Raw genomic sequence first — 6,605 nt, forward strand, 5'->3', positions numbered from 1 at the left:
GCTAAAACCTAAATTCCTCAACCTAAATTCCATCGCTATCTGGAAACCGGGCCCTGAGGTGATTGGTTAAAAAAAACAATTAGTGGAAAAAAAGATGACAGGCTGGTAAACGCAACCAGTAACACTCCCATGTCTTCAGTATCTATTTCAGAGTTCTTATAATTGTTATTCATTATATTATTATTTTTTTTAAAAGGGGACATATTCTTCTTTCTAAAAAAGGGGAAAGGTTACATCTTGTGTGTTTAGCTTTACTTACCTTGTGCTGTTACACCATTTGAGCATAGCTTCTACAATTGCAAAGTGCTGTACTCAGACCTTGCCAAGAGGGTCAAGTCTGCTTGGAATATCGAAGAGCATTAGTCACACCACAATAAATACTACAATTTGAAAGAATTGTATTACTGTTATCATAATTTTCTTGAACATTGTTTGTATTACTACAAGGTGTAACCAGATGATAATGGAATTCTAAATCTCCAAACATAATCTAATTGAGACAAGGATAGATAAGGATGGCAACTTTAATTTCTTTAAATCTTGTAACAATATAGTAAAAATGTAATTACATTTTTGGAATCTGCAAACTAATGTTTTATATACACAAAATAACCTTTTTAAACCAGACAAACATACATTATATACTACTTCTTGTCATTTTTGGTCTCCCAATCTGTAAAACTGATATGTGCGAAACATAACTGAGCATATGTTCGATCAGTGGTCACATGACAAGTTCTAAGGTACGTGTCGGGTACAATGTCCAAAGTCTCCATACTGTCCTTGACATTACACTACACTGGCTGGTCACCATTTCATTCAGAAGCACTGCCACGGAACAGTTTAAGGGACCTTATCATCTCAGGCCTTACTGAAGGCATTGGTCTAGGAACTCAGAGTAACACGATAGGGAGCAAAAGTGGTGATGCACTGGCACATCTGTGCCTCCCATGTCATCTACCAATACCACAGTGTGAGAGACGAGATGCAGATTCATGCTGACAGCTGTTTTGATGTAGTTCACACTTGACAAAGGTGGGCAGGGATGAGATGAGGCCCATATGGGATTCTGTGTGGTGTAAACAAGAGAAACAGTTTAGGCTAAAATATTATATAACACCTTGCACGATACTACAGGTGATCCTAGACTTCAAAACGAGGTAAAAGCATTTTATGGGTGAAATGTTGAAATCAATAATTGAACTAACCTGATGTTGGCCACAGCCCTGGATGCCATCTCCTGCAGTGTGAGGGGAAAGGTGAGCTGGATGGTGTGGCCCAGGGGGCTGGGATGGGTTAACAGATTACCAAACAGGTCCAGGTTCAAGAGTTAACTTTCGGAAGTCCCCTGGCAGCACGGCCAGCTTTTGTGGGCTGCTGACAGAAAGGGCAGCTTGGAGATATGGCCAATGTGAAAGGGCAGCCACACCAGTTTGTTGTCGTCCAGCTTGAACTTGATCAGCTCTCGCAGCTGGCAGAACTGAAGCGGCAGGGCCTGTTCTGACTCAGGTCTAGGTGTTGAAGGGTTCGCTGCAGGCTGGACAGGCAGAGGGCATCACTAAAGGTCGTTAAAGTGGTCGATTTGGAGCAGTGGTTCCCAAACTTTTTATAGTCCTGTACCCCTCCCTTCAAACATTCAACCTCCAGCTGCATACCCCCTCTAGCATCAGGGTCAGCACACTCTCAAAGGTTGTTTTTTGCTATCATTGTAAGCCTGCCACACACACACACACGCACATTTATTAAACATAAGAATGAGTGTGAGTTGTCACAACCCGGCTCGTGGGAAGTGACAACAAGCTCTAATAGGACCAGGGCACAAATAATAATCAATAATTTTGCTCTTTATTTAACCATCTTACATATTACATATTCATCAAAAATTGTGAATAACTCCCCACAGTTGAATGAGAAGGGTGTGCTTGAAAGGATGCACATAACTCTGAAATGTTGGGTTGCATTGGAGAGATTCTCAGTCTTAAATCATTTTCCACACACATTCTGTGCCTGTATTTAGTTTTCATGCTAGTGAGGGCCGAGAATCCACTGTCACATAGGTACGTGGCTGCAAAGGGCATCAGTACATTAACAGCACCGGCTCTATCCTTGCCAAGGCAGGATACTCTGCGCGCAGCCCAATCCAGAAATCTGACAGTGGCTTCTGATTTAAATTACATTTTCACAGAACCGCTTGTTGCAATTTCGATGAGGCTCTCCTGTTCTGATATCGGTTAGTGGACTGGAGGCAGGGCATGAAAGTGCTAACGAATCCAGTTTGTGTTATCCATTTCAGGAAAGTACCTGCGAAATTGCACACCTAACTCATTCAGGTGCTTCGCTATATCACATTTGGTACTAATTAGGATGAGAATGTTGAGTATCAACATGCAAGAGTACCTGGTTCTGCAAATAGGTGCTGGAGGTCTGATACTCATGGATGTGTGTCCATTCAGCAACATGTGGATGAGTTAGGGGGTGGAGCTGACATCCTGGAGTGATAGGTACCTTCCTTCATTTGAGATTACCAATGATCAGCGACCACCTTACCTAGTAATTACACATGCCCCTATTGTTATGTTTTAATAGGTCACTCTCTCGGAACTTGTCTCAAATGCACCAGGACGCGTTTGTCAAAGTAGGACAGAGGAAGCGTGATCAGACAACAGATCTATCTGCCTGTGAGGGTACTAAGGTTGTGGTATGTCTAATGCCTGTTGAATTGACTCTTAGTAATGGCACTATGACAATTTTTTATGCCAGTACCTTTGGTAATATCATCAATAATTGTATGATAGTCCTATCATACCATTGGGACTTACTTTATTTCCTAATGGGACTTACATTATTTTATGCCTATTCCTGGTTACCAAAGTTGTGGCAAGGGTCGTGTTATTTGATATATGTAGTACCACATGTAAGACATTCTGTGAACTCTCCCTTTTCACACTGTCACTGTCACGTTCTGACCTTAGTTCCTTTGACTTGTCTTTGTTTTAGTATGGTCAGGGTGTGAGTTGGGTGGGTTGTCTATGTTCCGTTTTCTATGTTGTGTTTGCGTTTGGTCTGATATGGTTCTCAATCAGAGGCAGGTGTCGTTAGTTGTCTCTGATTGAGAATCATACCTAGGTAGCCTTTTCCCACTTGTGTTTTGTGGGTGTTTATTTTCTGTCTTTGTGTATGTCACCAGACAGGACTGTTTTGTTTCGTATCATTCTCGTTATTCTCGAACCGCTCAAATAAGCAAAGAGAAACAACAGTACTTTAAGACATGAAGGTCAGTCATGTTTATTCAAGTGCAGTCGCAAAAACTGCTCTGATGAAACTGGCTCTCATAAAGGACTGCCACAGGAATGGAAGACCTAGAGTTACCTCTGCTGCAAAGGATAACTTCATTAAAGTTACCAGCCTCAGAAATTGAAGCCCAAATAAATGCTTCACAGAGTTCAACTAACAGACACATCTCAACATCAACTGTTCAGAGGAGACTGTGCGAATCAGGCCTTCATGGTTGAATTGCTGCAAAGAAACCACTACTAAAGGACACCAATAAGAAGAGACTTGGGGGGGGGGTTGCTTTGCTGGTGACACTGTCTGTGATTTATTTAGAATTCAAGGCACATTTAACCAGCATGGCTACCACAGCAGTCTGCATCGATACGCCATCCCATCTGATTTGGGCTGATGATGACCTAGCCTACACAATCCCACGACTTCAACCAAATTGAGATGGTTATGGATGAGTCGGACCACAGAGTGAAAGAAAAGCAGCCAACAAGTGCTCAGCATATGTGGGAACTCCTTCAAGACTCTTGGAAAAGCATTCCAGGTGAAACTGGTTGAGAGAATGCCAAAAGTGTGCAAAGCTGTCATCAAGGTGATACTGGTGGCTATTTGAAGAATCTCAAATATAAACTCTGGCTGCTCCATGCAGACTGGCAGCTCTGGCTGCTCCATGCAGACTGGCAGCTCTGGCTGCTCCATGCAGACTGGCAGCTCTGGCTGCTCCATGCAGACTGGCAGCTCCGGCTGCTCCATGCAGACTGGCAGCTCTGGCTGCTCCATGCAGACTGGCAGCTCTGGCTGCTCCATGCAGACTGGAAGCTCTGGCTGCTCCATGCAGACTGGCAGCTCTGGCTGCGCTGAACAGGCAGGAGACTCCGGCAGCGCTGGAGAGGAGGAAGGCTCTGGCAGCGCTAAACAGGCGGGAGACTCCGGCAGCGCTGGAGAGGAGGAAGGCTCTGATAGCGCTAGACAGGCGGGAGACTCCGGCAGCGCTGGAGAGGAGGAAGGCTCTGGCAGCGCTAGACAGGCGGGAGACTCCGGCAGCGCTAGAGAGGAGGAAGGCTCTGATAGCGCTAGACAGGCGGGAGACTCCGGCAGCGCTGGAGAGGAGGAAGGCTCTGGCAGCGCTAAACAGGCGAGGCGCACTGAAGGCCTGGTGCGTGGTGCTGGCACTAGTGGTCCTGGGCCGAGGACACGCACAGGAAGCCTGGTGCGGGGAGCTGCCACCGGAGGACTGGTGTGTGAAGGTGGCACAGGATGGACCGGACCGTAAAGGTGTACTGGAGAGCCTGAGAGCAGAGCTGGCACAGGACGTGCAAGGCTAGGTAGGTACACAGGAGGCCTAGTGCGTGAGGCTGGCACAATCTTCACCAGCCGACTAACACGCACCTCAGGACGAGTATGGAGCGCTGACCCAGGTGCCATCAAATCCCCGACACGCTCCGTCGGGCGAATATCGTACCTAAAGCACCAAACTAGCAACTCCCTCATAACTCTCTCCTCCACTTTCCCCATTAACTCCTTCACAGTCTCTGCTTCACTCACCTCCAACACCGGCTCTGGTTCTGGTCTCCTCCTTGGCTCCTCACGATAAACAGGGGGAGTTGGCTCAGGTCTGAACCCTGACTCTGCCACACTCTCCCTGAGCCCCCCTCCAATACATTTTTTGGGCTGACTCTCTGGCTTCCATCCGCGTCGCTGTGCTGCCTCTTCATACCAGCGCCTTTCCGCTTTCGCCGCCTCCAGTTCTTCTTTGGGGCGGCGATATTCTCCAGGCTGTGTCCAGGGTCCTTTTCCGTCCAATATCTCCTCCCACGTCCAGAAGTCCTGTGATCGCTGCTCCCCACGATAAACAGGGGGAGTTGGCTCAGGTTTGAACCCTGACTCTGCCACACTCTCCCTGAGCCCCCCCCCCAAGAAATTTTTGGGGCTGACTCTCGGGCTTCCTTCTGCGCCGCCGTGCTTGTCTCTTCGACTCCATTCTCCTATAGCCCTCTTCGCACTGCTCCAGCGAATCCCAGGCGGGCTCCGGCACTCTCTCTGGGTCGACCGCCCACCTGTCTATTTCCTCCCAAGTCGTATACTCTATACTCTTGCTGTCCATAACGTCCTCCCATGTCCATTCCTCTTTTCGCTGCTGTTGCTGTTGCTGCCTGTCACCACGCTGCTTGGTCCAGTTGTGGTGGGTGATTTTGTTACGGTTTTCTCCCGTCGAAAGAGAGTCGGACCAAAATGCAGCGTGGTTAGTTCGATACATCTTTAATAGACGAAAAAACACAAACAATACAAAAACAATAAATGTAACGTGAAAACCTAAACAGTCTATCTTGTGCTAACACACACAGAGACATAAACAATCACCCACGAAACATTCAAAGAATATGGCTGCCTAAATATGGTTCCCAATCAGAGACAATGAGAATCACCTGCCTCTGATTGAGAACCGCCTCAGGCAACCATAGACTTAGCTAGAACACCCCACTAAGCCACAATCCCAAAACCTACGAAAAACCCCAATACACAAACACACCACAAAATAAACCCATGTCACACCCTGGCCTGACCAAATAAAGAAAGAAAACACAAAATACTAAGACCAGGGCGTGACATCCCTTTTGTAGTTACTAGTTTTGATGTGATATTTCATAGTTTTGATGTCTTCACTATTATTCTACAATGTAGAAAATAGTAAAAAATAAAGAAAAACCTTGAATGGGTAGGTGTTCTAAAACTTTTGACCGGTAGTGTACGTGTCACGTCCTGACCTTAGTTCCTTTTGTATGTTTCTATTTTAGGTTGGTCAGGGCGTGAGTGGTGGGCATTCTGTGTTTTGTTCTTGTGTTTATATTTCTATGTGTTTGGACTAGTATGGTTCCCAATCAGAGGTAGCTGTCAATTGTTGTCTCTGATTGAGAATCATACTTAGGTAGCCTGTTTTCCCACTCTTGTTTGTGGGTGGTTATTTTCCGTTTCAGTGTTTTTCACCATTCGGGACTGTTTCGGTTTCTCTTTATTCGCTTGTTAGTTTGTTTCCTGTGTTCAGTGTAATAAATATGACGAACACTTACCACGTTGCATATTGGTCCGATATTTCCTACTCCTCCTCAGAAGAGGAAGACGACAACCGTTACAGTACGTTCCCACAACTTCCATGGAACCCAATGTTTTATCTGGGCTGTATCAAGTGAATTGAAAGACTCACAGGTTAAGGCCAGGCACCAAACCCTAATAGGGTATTTTTCGTCCTTTAATTGTATCACAATCAACTTTTACCAGTTGAATGTGGACACAAAGATACTATTTTTCTGAAATATTGTATTACA

This window comes from Oncorhynchus tshawytscha, linkage group LG24 (genome assembly GCF_018296145.1).
Source record: "Oncorhynchus tshawytscha isolate Ot180627B linkage group LG24, Otsh_v2.0, whole genome shotgun sequence".
Taxonomy (NCBI): domain Eukaryota; kingdom Metazoa; phylum Chordata; class Actinopteri; order Salmoniformes; family Salmonidae; genus Oncorhynchus; species Oncorhynchus tshawytscha.